At 50.7% G+C, this 14,789-nt stretch overlaps 1 protein-coding gene across 1 annotated transcript in view; it reads right to left on the bottom strand.

Moving 5' to 3' along the window:
* Window positions 1–14,789, bottom strand: part of Lrfn2 (leucine rich repeat and fibronectin type III domain containing 2) — a 142,526-nt gene that overhangs the window by 115,417 nt on the left and 12,320 nt on the right. The gene's annotated exons all lie outside the window — the stretch shown is intronic.

The raw sequence follows: 14,789 nt of genomic DNA, 5'->3' as shown, positions 1-14,789 counted from the left end.
TAAGTAGGAAATGCACACACTGCCAGGAGTGATGACCAGTGGCCCCGGTGTGACTGCTGTATGGTTTGTTTTTTTTACATCCTTTTCCACGTGGGAAGGTATAGTCGTGCATATTTAAATCTGTGTTTTGGAAATTCTAATATTCTGTCTCCATTAGTGCCTGGTGGGTGTGTGGAGGTACAGACAGCTGACCCCTTTAACCAGTCAGTGCCGGAATGACAGGAATGGCGTCTGGGAAGGATGAAGAGGACTCACAGAGTGGAAAGACGCTAGAATAGAGGCCGTGAACAGCAATGGAGGGACACCTGGCTTTATCTTCCTCTGACTGTGGCATGCTGCATGGGGGCGGGAGCAGTGTACATGGATGCAGGAGTGTGCACTGGCAGCCATGGAGGTGGACTGGGGTGGCTTCATCATGAAGTCTCTCTATGTCCATGAAGAAGCTCCTACAAGTCTGGAGAAGCTGACTGTCTCCAACCCCAGGGTGGAGTCTGCACATGTCCCTGGGCTAGTCAATGACAGCTCATGATTCTAGCCACAGAGACTAATTCTAGAGGAGCCATTCAGAGTGAGTCTCAGGGACAAAGCACTCAATAGGCTTGCAGAAAGCCAAAGGGCACCAGGCAGGATTCTAGACAATGGCTTGTGCTGCATTGAATAGTAGAGACTTGGTCTCTGCCCTCCATGAATTCCCATTCTTCATGGCAAGATGGCATGTGCACATAAGAAAGAGGGAAGGGAGGAAGAAAGGAAGGAAGGGAGGGAGGAAGGAAGGAAGGGAGGGAGGGAGGGAGGGAGGAAGGAAGGAAGGAAGGAAGGAATGAAGGGAGATAGGGAAGGAGGATGAGGAGGAGAAGGAGGGAGGGAAAAAAGAAAGGAAGGAAGGAAGAAAGAAAGGAAGGAGGAAAGAAGGAAGGAAGGAAGGAAGGGAGGGAGGGAGGGAGGGAGGAAGGAAGGAAGGAAGGAAGGAAGGAAGGAAGGAAGGAAGGAAGGGAGATAGGGAAGGAAGGAAGGAAGGGAGATAGGGAAGGAGGATGAGGAGGAGAAGGAGGGAGGGAACAAAGAAAGGAAGGAAAGACGAAAGAAAGGAAGGAGGAAAGAAGGAAGGAAGGAAGGAAGGAAATAAATTAGCCTTTAGAGGACAAAGCCAGAACACAGAGGACAAGATATAACGGAACCCAAGGCCTGCCCAAGCTGCTGCCCAAGTCCACACTGCTGATGGACTTTGCAAGTGCATGAAGCAATGCATGTTCTTCAACTGTTTCACCCGGTTGAAGCGGAGCGTCCTCGGCCATGGGTCTCTTGCACACAATTTGCTTCCTTATATAGCATCTGAGCACAGAACCCATGGTGGGATCATTGGGAGCAGTTGATAAATGTGTGAGAGAGAATAAACAAATGAAGAAACCCAGCCCAGCTAAGATGGCAGAGGCTAGTGAGGGCGGATTTAGATTCCCAGGCAGAAATGTTAAGATTGTACATGAGCAAGACAGCTAGCGACATAAGGTAATGGAATAATTAACACAGCACTTTCCAGCAAGAACTGCAGAAACAGAATGACTGTGCTAGCTGACACGCTGGCATGATAGGAGGGAACAATGGTGAGGGAGAGCAGAAGTAGAGGGAAGGACCCTGCAAGTCTATCACATCTACTCCTCCTGCTTTGCAGGAAGAGGCTGATGCCCAAGCAAAGAAGAGAGTCAGACAGTCCCCCCACTGCAGCCACACCGGGGACTAGATCTTTCTGTTCCCTCCATTCTAAGGAAGTGTTTTCTTGGCCTTCAACCCACAATTCAGCATCATCCAGAAACATGTTGGACATGCAGATTCCCAGGTTCCCACCCTCATCCTGCTGATGAGAAACCCTGGCCTGAAACAAAGCCCAGCAATCCTAGTTTTTCCGGACTCTCCAGGCAACTGAGACACATGCTCAGGCTGTAGAGAATGAGTTCTAGGACGGTGGTTCTCATCCTCATGTGCATAGAAGCTGCCTGGGAAATCTTGGTTAAATGCTAATTCAAATTCAGTATGTCTGGAATGGGCCCGTGATCATGCATGTCTACCTTGATGTGAATGCTACTGGTCCAATGGCCAGATTCTGAATTATTAAGTTCTTCATATTAAAGCACCCGTTTACATCTGCTCCCATCAACTGTGGATACTGGAACTTCTTATACAAGTAGTTAAGGGGACACAACCATGTAGACATATAAAATCCCAGGGAGCTGGATGCCCCTGAAACCTCAGCTACTCTGGAGGCAGAGATCAGGAGAATTACAGTTCAAGGCCAGCTCTAGCAAAACATTAGTATGATCTCATTCCCCACCCATAAGCCAGGCACAGTGGTGTAAGCGTATATGGCCCAAAGCAAAAATGCAAAATCCTCTCTGAAAAATAACTGGAGCAAAAAAGGGCTGGTGGCACTCCCTCAAGTGGTAGAGTGACTGCCTTATGAGCATGAGGCCCTGCTTAAGTTCAGAGCTGAATACTGCAACAACAGCAGTAGTAGCAACAACAACAACAACAATAATGATAACTAAAACTCCAAGGAAGTGGGCTAGGAATGTAGATGAGTGGTACTTGCCTAACATTCACAAGGACCTGAGTTTGATTCCCAGCTCTGTTTAAAAAATAATAATAACAATAACAAGGAAGTATACTGCCATAGAAGGGGATGGATTTCTGACCAATTGAACCTACAGTTTATAACATTAGATCATTCAAATACAAAACATAGGTTGCCAAAGTCCCCAAATCTATTTTGCTTTTTTTAAAAAAAAATAAATCTCACTTTCTTTTTTTTTTTTTTTTTTTGGGGGGTCCGGTTGTGGGGCCTGAACTCTGGGCCTGGGCACTGTCCCTCAGCTCTCCAGCTCAAGGCTAGCGCTCTACCACTTGAGCCACAGCGCCACTTCTGGCTTTTTTCTTTTTGCTTATGTGGTGCTGAAGATTCGAACCCAGGGCCTCAGGCATGCAAGGCAAGCACTCTACCACTGAGCCACCTTCCCAGCGCCCCCCCCCATAACTCACTTTCTAAAAACATCATATTCTTGGGCTAGGGTCATAGCTCAAGTGGTAGAGCACCTGCCTAGCTAGACAGGAGGCCCTTAAATCAAAAACCCTAGTACCACCAGAAAAAAAGAAGAAGAAAAGGAAACTTTATGAAAGCAATATTATTAAAAGATCTTTAGAAAAGGGGAAAAACCCACGCATACTCTAATCATCCCAGCCAGCAACCATTTTTTCATCTTTGCATATTCTTTCCAATCTTTGTCATTAAGTGCCTTAAAAAAAAAAACAATCCCTATCACTATCATAGAGTTTTCTTGACTAGAATAATTCTGCATTAGTGTGCTCTTCTTATCCAATTCTCATTTATCTTAATCAGTTAAATTCCCATACTTAACCATTCCATTAATACATTAGCTCTTCTGCAGTAAGGCAGAGCTGCTGCGCTTACTTGAATCTGGCGGATGTTTGTCTGGTCCTCAGAGCAGGTGTGCTACCCTGCCCCCCTCCCCTGCTCTGTCTTTTCCTCTGGCAACATCTCCCTCTCATTTACTGTCTGCTGCCTGCTGGGTGAGGAGCGGCGTGTTGCTGTTTCCACCATTTCTAGTTTCTACTTAGCCCACATCCCTAGAAGACATTTCTGTATGGCTTAGCCCATCTCTTCCACCTGACTGTTTAGATAGAGATTTGCTGATGGTAAATAGAAAGTATTGTATACTGAATTAGTAAGCAAACAATGATAGATAAGATGGGTACAGTCACTTGTGGTCTTTTGACAATACTAGGGCTTAACTTAGAACCTTACACGTTGCTATCAGGCACTCTACCCCTTAGGCTACACGTACCTCCAGCCCTTCTGGCTTTCATTTTTCCAGTAGGATCTCACACTTAATGGCCCGATCAAAGTAGACCATGATCCTACTTATACTTCCTCAGAATCTAGGCTTACAGGTGTGAGCCACTCCACCCAGAGAAGTTTTAAATGATCAACAAAACCTACGTGGGGGAAAAATAAATATAATAATGATAGTCAAAAGTCTTTTAAAGCTGAGTCACATCAAAAGAGAGCCTGAAAAGTCCGGTGGAGGAAACATTTCACACGCTCGGGGAGTTGAGGAAGCACTAATGTCAGGGAACAGGAAGGACGCTGTGCAGCCAGCCAGCAGTGAGCTTCCCCGCTGCATCCTGGGCAGGAAGGACCACGAGGGCAGAAAACATTCCACCTTTTGTTCCAAGATCACAGCCAGCACATAGCGAATACGAAATCATGAGAAACAAATGAGTGACAAGTGAAATTGGTCCTCAGGGAACTAGAGTTCCTAATAAATTAGCCCCAGATTGAATTACATCATAAAGATGAAACAGTAGCACGCTGTCTGCATACATAGTATATGATGATGCAGATTTAACTGCACAGGCAGGAAGATGGTCTGGGTGCTTCCTGTTAGGCAGCAGAGGCCAGGGAAGGCTGGGATGCTGGCTTTCTTTCTGCTTCCCCAAGCTCCCATCTTCCCACAGGCCTTACTGTGAGTCCCAGGTGTTGGTCCAGCCCTGTGTTTCATTGCTCCAGGAGCCTGAGTGCCATGATCTCTCTATGACCACCAACAGGCTCTCTTCTCTCAGCTGATCTTTCAAGTCCATCAATCATCTCAACTCTTCTCTGCGCCCCCCCCCACCCCGCCGCTTCCATCTGCCCACCTGGGTCCCTCCCTTGACTGGTCCCTTCATTACTCACACCTAGGAACCAGCCATTCTTGCAGAGGATAAGCTCCTGCCTCCTATTTCCTGGCTCTCCCAAAGAGGAGAGGGAACGAGCTGGGGGTTATACAAAAGCAAAAGCGTGTCTCAAACAGGGACAAGAATGTTAAGTAGATCCAGGATTCCTTTTATGAGATCACCTCAGTTGTGGAGGCCTCTTCCTGATGGACTAGGCTCAAAACTTCTGAAGGGTTTTGTCTCCCAGGGCCTCCCCACAAAAATCTCTCTTCCCTATCTTGACTCTACCTAGGAGTACAGTAAATCAAAATTCAAGAGAAATGGGGATGTGTGTGGATACATATAAAGATGAATGAGGTGCATTGATGGGAGGATGAGTGAAATAGCTAGGTATGTAGATTAATGGAGTCGATGGGTAGCTGGATGAATGGAATGGATTGAGGGTCGATTAATTGGGTAGATGGCTGGGTAGATGGCTAGGTTGATAGGTAGGTGGTGAAATGAGAAAGATGGATGAGGAATGGTAGATGGATGGGAGATAGAATATATGGATGGGAAGATGGATGGGTAGAAGAATGGGATGGATGGATGGATGGATGGATGGATGGATGGATGGATGGATGGATGGGGAAGATGGTAGATGGATAGATGGGGATATGGAATAGATGGAGAAATGAGGTAGATGAATGGGGTAGATGGATGGATGGATGGGGAAGATGGTAGGTGGATGGTAGATGGTGGAAGAATGGGGTAGATGGATGGATGAATAGGGTAGATGGATAGATGGATGGATGAGTAAGGAAGATGGTAGTTGGATGGATGGATAAATGGGATGGATGGATGATAGGGAAGATGGTAGGTGGATGGATGGATGGATGGATGGATGGATGGATGGGGAAGATGGTAGGTGCATGGATGGATGGACAGATGGATGGGTAGATGGATGGATGCATGGGGAAGATGGTAGGTGCATGGATGGATGGACAGATGGATGGGTGGATGGATGGACGGATGGATGGATGGGTGGATTGGGAAGATGGTAGGTGGATGGATGGATGGATGGGTGGATGGGGAAGATGGTAGGTAGATGGATGGATGGATGGATGGGGAAGATGGTAGGTGGATGGATGGGTGGATAGATGGGGAAGATGGTAAGTAGATGGTTGAGGTAGATGTTGGGTGGATGAATGGGGAAGATGAGCAGACCTCACAACTTCTCAGGTCTCCAGACCACTACTTTGTGTTCTGCCTGTGAAGTCAACATCACAGCTGAGCTAAAGTGAGCCCTCCTATCCCCCACCCCTCACTGCCCCACCCCCAGCACAGACAGACAAACTCAGGCTCAAGGAGATCAGATGACTGGCCCCAAGTTTCAATTGCTCTTTGGACTTCCATCTTCCCTTTCCTTCTCCCCATTTCTGAATAATCATCCCTGTCCTGACTTTTACCTACATACCTCCCCCCTCTCTCTTTTATCTCTGCCCTCCCAGCCAGGTTCTTGGTTTAAAGTCACTCCACAGTAAATCAGCCGACCTGCTCAGTGGTTCCCAGAGCCAAAGCAGGAGGTGAGGGCGACATTGTGTTTCTAACAAAACCATTTTCCATAATGTATAATTAATTATAATGTGTGTTTTTTAAAGCTCTTTTCCTTGCATGCTGGTGGAGAGCTCTTCCTGACATCTAACATAACTCCGTCCTCCCTTCTACAGTTGATTAAATAATTTCCCCTGAATTCTCTTGTTCCTGGGAATGCAAGGCATTGTGGTGGCTTTAGAAAAGCTAGGATAATTACAAGCACTCTAAGTACTCTGCTGGGGGGCCCCTCTCCTGCCTGCTCCCCAACAATCCCCCCAAGGGTAGGCTGCAGAGAGAGTGGGAGGCACTTGAGGCTCATGCCCTCCTACCACCCCCCTCCAGGAGGAGAAGCCATAACAGCACGGTGAGAGGTGAAGGCCTGGGCTGGGAGATGGCTGCCGATGGAGGCAGAGAGGCTTCCGGAGATGAGCTCACCCTCCATGAGGAAGAAGGAGACCCTCCCCCTCCTCGCCCCTGCACCTGTGAACCTGAGCTTGCCGGAGGCAGGAAGTCTCTCTCAGAAGTATTGATCACCCAGAGACCAGAGAAGTGGCAGCTGATGATGTCTGTGCCCCATCCGGAGGGGAATGGAGGGGAGGGGAAGTCAGATCCCAGAGTCAGAGGCAGTGCGGGAGCCTCGAGCTCAGCCCCACACCTTTCTGGTCCCCAGTCTTTTTTTATTTTGCCAATCCCAAGGTTTGAACTCAGGGCCTGGGTACTGTTCCTGCACTTCTTTGGCTCAAGGCTAGCACTGTACCACTTGAGCCACAGCACGACTTCCAGGTTTTTCTGTGTATGTGCACTGAGGAATTGAACCCAGGGCTTCGTGCATGCTAGACAAGCACTCTACCATTAAGCCACCTTCCCAGCCTAAGGTCCCCAGTCTTTTCTGGAGCCCTATTCCCAGCTTCCCCAGCTCTTCCCAATGCTGCCCCATCTCTGCTGCACAGGAAGCCCCCGGGGACTGGGGCAGAACATCCAGGGAGAGGCCAGGTCAGCCCTGGCTGCTCAGACTCAGAATGCTCACCACCCACCACGGAGCCCCTCCATTCCTCGCGTATGTCCTCATGACTGCTTCACTGCGTAAATCCTTCATTTCTGCAGACATCAAAGTCCACATCACACTGGGAGCTCCCCAAAAGAAGAGACACAAGAAAGCTTGAGATCATTTCAACTAGGACCATAGTGTGCGTGTGCTCCACTTCAGGCAGGAGGGGCAGGCTGTGGCCACCTCACCCCTTGCTGTTAACCACCGGCTCTTCTCAAGCTCTCCCTACACCACCACCCACCTGGGCTGCCTGGAGAGGGGCCCCCAGCCAGTGGGTCTGATAATCAGATGGGTGTTAGAATTATTAAATTTTTGCCTCATTGTATAATAACAAGCCATAGAACTATGGAACTCCTACCCCGCTCCGCCAAGCCTTTTATTCTGTCCTTGAAGCCCCACAGAGCCAGGAGGAGGTAGGTGGCAACCTGTGCATCTCTGCTTTTCAGATAAGGAAACTGAGGCACAGGGAAATTATGTAAGCTCCCTTGGGGCAAGGATCAAGGGGAGGGTGCATAGAAAGGAGAAGATGGGGGTGGGGGGAAGCCAGGATGCTGGGAGGGGAAGTGGCAGGTGTGGTGGGGGCCTTGTGGGTAGGCCTAGTGGGGAGGGCCAGCCTCTCAATGATCCTCCCACAAAGAACCCAGCTACAGGGCTTCCTTGACGACCCTGTAAATCAGGGCTGCTAAGTGAAGCCATTACTGGGCTGGGAGCACTCAGTCTATTGCCTGGTGCTTATTTGCGATGTTCTTTCAAATTTAGTTTATGACTCCCGCCGCTGTAAATCCTGCCTTCAGTAGATGGGGCGGGGGGGGGTGAGTGAATTAGACACCCCCTGGCACCCTAGGAATCTCTAGTTGGGCTCAAGCATCTCAGCCCTGAGTGTGCGGAAGCTCTGCTGGTTAGAAGAGCTTGTGGGAGCCTGGCCGGGTCTCAGCGTGCAGGGAGGAGGAACCCACCCTGCATATACCCTGCAAGCACCCTGAGGATGCCTGACCTTCTACCCTGAGAGGTCATCCAGACTCTGGATCAGGGATGGATCAGAGGCCCAAGGGCCTAGCACAGGGTATAACTCAAACCTGCTCCTCCCTCAGGCCAAACCCTCCACCTCCCTAGGAAGGACTCCTCTGGTCTTTTGTTTTTGCTTATGTCTGTCCTGGCTGGGGCTTGAATGCAGAGCCTGAGTGGCTATCCCTAAGCTTTTTTCTTTTTCCTCAAGGTTAACACTCTATCACTTGAGACACAGTTGTATTTCCCGCTTTGGGGGTAGTTAATTGAAGATAAGAGTCTTGTCGACTTTCCTGCCTGGGTTGGCTTCGAACCTCAGTCCTCAGATCTGAGCCTCCTGAATAGCTAGGTTTACAGGCACGAGCCACTGGCATCATCTTATTCATAAATCATTCAGCCTTCTCTGCAGCTCTTCCAGATCCTATTCCGGGGAGCAGCGATGCACATGGCAGGTTGTTGTGCCTTGCCCCAGCCCAGATCACCAGCTCCTGGACAGCAGGGCTCATCCCTTTATCTCATCTCTGTAGGGTGCTGGTCAGGCCTGGGTGGAGCTTCTGGAGAAAGCTCAGTCTTCACTGACTGGGGGCAGATGCCCTGGTTTCCGCAGGCTTCCCATTTCTCATAGCGTTGGAAGCACGGGCGTTGCGTGACTGTGTATGGACAGAAGGGATGACAGCCTGGGAGGTGAAAGTCAGGGCCATGTGCTAGCCAGCAGCGGGGACCACCTCCACCACCTGTTCTTTTCCAGGTCCAGTGGGCACTTCCTGAGACCAAACCTTGGGGGTACTGCCATACCTAAAGCACCATCCCTGGTGGAGGCGGGGGTGGGGGGAGGGCAGAGGTGAAGCCAGGACCCAAAGATATTCAGAAGTGGTGGGCAGCCCCAGGAGAGCAGGGAGGCCCCAGGAGAGCAGAGCATGCCAGGCTCCCGCAGGCCAAGCAAGGGCTGGATATGGCCCACCTGCTGCCAGTGAAACAAAGTAACAGGACTGAGGATGAGTGTGCAGGGGTGAGGCTCCCCCCCACCCACCCACCCAGTGCTGGAACAGACAGATCACAGAAGCTTTATCACCCTCACACCAGATCAGCAGGGCCACCCTGAGCAGGGAGCATCAAAGGGCCGTTCATGACCCACTGTGGTCACAGAATCAATGTGGGTCACGGCCAGCGCATTCGACAGAGTGAAGCAAAGTGGAGCAGCACAGGATAGACAGGAAAGAGAGAACTGCACTTACCATGAAGATCACCTCATAATATTTTCGTTTCCCATAAATGAGTGGTACGGTATTTGTCTACAGTGAATGTGAGTATTAAGCTGTCTAGTCATACGGTTGCTTTTCTAGCGGTGGTACTGGAGTTGAACTCAAGGCTTCCCGGTTGTTGGTTTTGCTAAGCAAGCACCTTAACCACCTAGGCCATTACTTGGCTTTGTTTTTTCTTTTTGTTTATTTTTAAGACAGGCCTTGAGCTTTTTCTCAGACTGGTTATGGAGAGCAATCCTCCTTTCTCCGCTTCTTCAATGACAGTAAATTAATGGACATGAACCACCACAAACAGCTCATGAGAAACCCTGAGTTCGAGCCTTGATACGGGCACCAAAAAGAAGCATTTGAAGAATGAATGGAAGAACAAGTAAATGGATGAATGAATGAAACTGATACCAGAGGGCACAGAACCTGTTCTCTGAAAGGTGATTGAAAAAATCAGCACAGGAGAAGAAAAGTGCATAAGGAGTATAGATCCTGAGTTGAGCCATCCCAGAAGGCTGCCTGCAAGTAGTGGTTAGGGGCAGCTCAGGTTTAGGCCGGCCAGAAGAGGAGCCACGGCCACACAGGAATGGCAGGACTGGGGAAAGAAAGAATATCGTGTAGGAGAAGCACAGGGGAGAGGCAGCAGGCCCGGAAGATCCCAGGAGACTCTAGAGTGGAATAATGGGAGACTGGGAACCAGCCAGGTACATGAACGCAGGGGTGGGTGGAGGTGACAGAGGGAGGAGGCAAAGAGGAAGCCAAGAGGTAGAAAACAAGATCACCAGTTTTCTATCCCCCAAGAAGAAATGGGGTCCGCCAGGATTGGGTCCATTGAACCCGAAGCCTGTAGCTCCAGCCACACGCAGAAGCTCAGGGTCTCTTTGTTCCACCACCTCCAAACCTGGAAATACCCATCGCCAGGGGAGAAGCACCAGGAACGGAGCCTCCTGGTCCTGCCAACACACACCTAGTAACCAGCCAAAGAAAACAGGTCTATTTCTGACAAGAAACCCAGTCTATTTCCATCACCCCTTGGAGATGAAGACTTCCCTAGAAATTGATGAAGAAGCCTGTTAAACACATCAGAGCAGGTATGTGTGTGCACATGGATGCACACACACGTACACACACACACACACACACACACACACACACACACGTTCCATTCTCTTCAAGAGGCCCAATGTGGAATTTGTCTGTGGCTGGGTCCCATTAGGGGGTGCAAGGGAATCTCATCTGGCCAAGCTGGGTGGGATGGTGTCTGTGTGTGTGTGTGTGTGTGTGTGTGTGTGTGTGTGTGTGTGTGTGTGTGTGTGTGTGTGTGTACATATGTATGTATGCACGTGCGCACATGCACATATGCAAATATGGAGGAAGGTGTTATGGGAGTATCTACCTGAGATCAAGCTCTGGCTAGGTGGCCTTCAGCCCCACCCGTGTCTCTCTGGGGGTTGATTCTAAGCTGACAATTGGCTCAAAGGGGCCACAGGTATAAGATCTTCCTCTGTATACCTAGGGTGTGCCCGAGCCCCCCAAGTGTGCATGGTCCCTCTCTGTCTCTCTGAATTCAATCAGCTGCTATGAAATTTCTGGCTGAAAACTCTCTGTGTGTCTCTTCTGTCTCTCTGTCTCTGTCTCCCTCTCCTCTCTGTCTCCCTCTCCCCTCCTCTTCCCCCCCCATCTCTCTCTCAGGTCCTCAGGTTTCCTGAGTCCTCGCTTCTCATCAAAGGGAGGGGACATGGGAAGCAGCAGCTGCTAGGGGCTCTCCCTGCCAGTGTAGTCATCCATTACTGTATAAAAATATTTCGGGGAGCAGTTGTTTAGGGGGTTCCATCTGGATGAGCACCGCTTGTCTCTGTGACTATGCTGGGACTGAGTGGAGGCAAAGGCAGAGATGGGAGCAGCTGAGTCCCCCGCCCCCCGCCATCAGCTACCCTCCCCCCCCCCCCGCACCCTCCCCCTACCCTCACCCCTACCCCGGGGCAGCAGGGCCTGCGTGGAGCCCAGGGCCTTGTCATAATCAGCATCCGGTCTTGAAATGCCAGGAAACAAGAATAGAAAGCAGAGGGGATGTAGAGGGAGCAACAGGGTCCAGCCCCGTCCCCCGATTCCACCCCCTCCCCCACCGGATACCACCCGTGGGCTCCCTTCCTCTCTCAGCTACTCTGCACAGAGACTCAAGGCCGGGTATAAAAGAACCATGACTGCAAATGACCAGTGCCACATTAACCGAGAACGACACCAGCGCCTGGCCAGCTACTTCCCATGCTCTTGTTTCGGCAGCATAATGAACCTGTTAGGAAAGCCCTCACTTCATCCCCATTTTAGAGGCACAGGGATGGACATCACTTCCCCCCAATCGTGCATGCAGTCAAGGATTCAAATTTGGAGTCGTGTGAGTCTAAGGTCCAGCTCCTAACCCTTCGCCAGCCAGCCAGCTCCAAACGCATCCGTGTCCAGTGATAGACGCAGGCTCAGGACCCCAGAATCATAATATACAGTATCAGTCATGTTCAGGACAAGAACTACAGACACTCACACATTTATGGGGGACCTACCATGGGCCAGGTGCTACTCGAGGCCCTGAGGGTATAGATGTGGACAAAAGGAAGTCCCTCCCTCCTGTGTGAATCTTAAAAACCTCATGACTCATCCCTAGCCAGATACTCCAGCTTCCTCCTTGAGACCTCTTTCTCATTTTCAGCTCCCTCAGAGAGATCTGGGTACTGTTAAATCCCTGGCGAGTCCTGTCCATCCCACCCTCCACTCAGCCTAGCGACTGTCCACATCTCCCTGGCCTGGCTCCACCATGATGACAATTCCAGAGGCCTCCCGAGCCGCAACCCTAGCAGGCTTTGCCCACTGTTACGTGAGCCAGAGGGGCCTGCCCACCTTGCAGCGGTTCCCACCACCTACCGAGGCTCCAAGCAGAAAAGAACAGACCCCTCTCGCTCCCACAACCTTCCAGTATCCCGGAACTGAGCACACACCTGAATGGTGGTCCCAAACCTGCTCCCTGAAAGTAGGGTGACATCACGGTTGGCACTGTCTTGGCTAGAATGAGGGAGCAAGAAGAAACAAAGCCCCCTCAACCCCAGCTCTGAAAGCACAGAAAAGAAACAGCCTGGAACACTTGAAGCAAAACCCACACTGCCAGAGCCGTCTTGATGCTGGGCTTCCTTCCGCTGGCTCGACCTCCTCCATGTTCTTCTCCGAATCTCAACACCACAGAGTGGAGCCTCAGGCAAGGGGGGTCAGCAGATATCAGGCCAGAGTGGGGTATCAGGCAAAGGGGGCAGAGGCGCCAACACAAAGGCCACGAGAGAGTTAGAATGATAGTAGGCAGAAAGGCCCTAGGGTGGGTAAGGACACTGGCTGTAGGCATGTCTACACAAGTGTCCTCCCCAATTAGTCTTCCATCTTTCCAGGACATTTACCCAATCGATCCATAGCATGTCCCTCTCCCCTCTCCCTACCCCCAGCAACTCTGGAGGATGGGGGTGTAGGCCTGGCCCAGCACACAGCCATCATGGAGGTGGTGAACAGGCCCCCTCCACCCTAGGATGAACCTGGGAGAAGCTGCCCTCACCCCTGATGATGGAAACAATTCACTGTTGGCAGTTGTCCGCCCACCCTGCCCCCCAACTTTTCTCCTCTCTCACTTAGAAATCGCGTTTTGCCTTTGTTCCTCCTAAGAAAAATGAGGGCAGAGGAAGAACTGTACATCAAAGCTCAACCCTTGGCCTGGGCCAGGGCTGGCTTAGGCCTTCGTGGGCCCATGCCCTCAGGCTTCAACCTACAGAGTGGTCAGGGTTCTGGAACTACAGCGCTTTCCTGGAGCCCATGACACTCCACCCCGGGACCTGCCCTCTCATCCCCCCCAGAGTTAGGCCATGGTTCACTTAGCGTCTTTATACCAGGGGCTCACATCCATCAACTCATCCCCAGCCTGTGGGCCTCGGGCATGTGAGGGATGACAAAAATGCATAGATAGGGGTTGGCATGGAGGTTCATTTTCATAATCCCAGTGATTTGGGAGATAGTGGCTAGGAGTATCTCTGTCTGAAGCCCATGTTGAGAAAACAAAAAACGTTATTGAGACCACCTCCCCATCTCTACAAAACAAGGCAGGCATGGCGGTGCACAGTTAGCACCTCAACTATGTAAGAAGTATAGGTAGGAAGATCTCAGTTCGAGGCTTTGGGTAAAAACCTGACTGGATCACAAAAATTACAGAAGCAAAAACAGCTGGGGGTGTAGCTGAAGTAGTAGAGTGTCTGTGTAGCAAGCGGGAGGCTCCCCGCCCCAGCCGTACTACGATCAAAAATAAGCTGTAGCCCGGTGCCAGTAGCTCACGCCTGTCATCCTAGCTACTCAGGAGGCTGAGATCTGAGGATCACAGTTCAAAGCCAGCCCGGGCAAGAAAGTCAATGAGACACTTATCTCCCATCAACCAGCCCAAACAAACAAACCAAACAAACAAACCAACAGAAGCAGAGATATGGCTCAATTGGTAGAGCACCAAGTAGTGCCCAGGTCTTGAGTTCAAGCCCCAGGACCAATACACACACACACACACACACACACACACACACACACACACACACACACACACACACAGAAAGAATGGTCCTCAAACGGTCAGGATGAGATGTCCACCCATGTGTGACACAGTGGTGACCAGGAAGCACACTTCCCTGTCTCTCCCCTACCACCCAGACCTGCCATCCTGTATTGAGTAAACGGGGACCTGCAGTCATCCTCCTGGCCAAGCCTGGCCCCAAGCTACTGTCACCAAGGATCCTCAGACTTGCTCCACACCGCAGCAATCCATCCTCCAGGTGGCCAGCACCCAGCCCAGCATCCTTACGACAGATCAGACTGTGTAAATGTGTGTCCTAGCTCAGAAGCCCTCAGCTACCCATTGCCATGTCAGCACACCTGAGATCCACGGCGCAGCGGGCAGAGCCCTCCTGGTCTTGCCATGGCTTTCTGAGCTGTCACTCAAGTCCCCGACTCATCCTCCATTGGCACTTCCTCTCCTCAGCTCCTGCTTCCTGCACCCAGGCCTAATCCTGGGCAGGAAGCCTGCCCTTCTGCATCCCTGGTTCCCAACTCCATGTGAATCCCAAAGATGCTCTAAAATTCCAGCAGCCAGGTGACGCACAGACCTATGAAATCAGAGT

This window comes from Dipodomys merriami, unplaced genomic scaffold, assembly GCF_024711535.1.
Source record: "Dipodomys merriami isolate MVZ:Mamm:240054 unplaced genomic scaffold, mDipMer1.0.p SCAF_16, whole genome shotgun sequence".
Taxonomy (NCBI): Eukaryota; Metazoa; Chordata; class Mammalia; order Rodentia; family Heteromyidae; genus Dipodomys; species Dipodomys merriami.
Note: the sequence above shows the minus strand (reverse complement) of the source record. Positions and strands in the feature narration are given on the sequence as shown.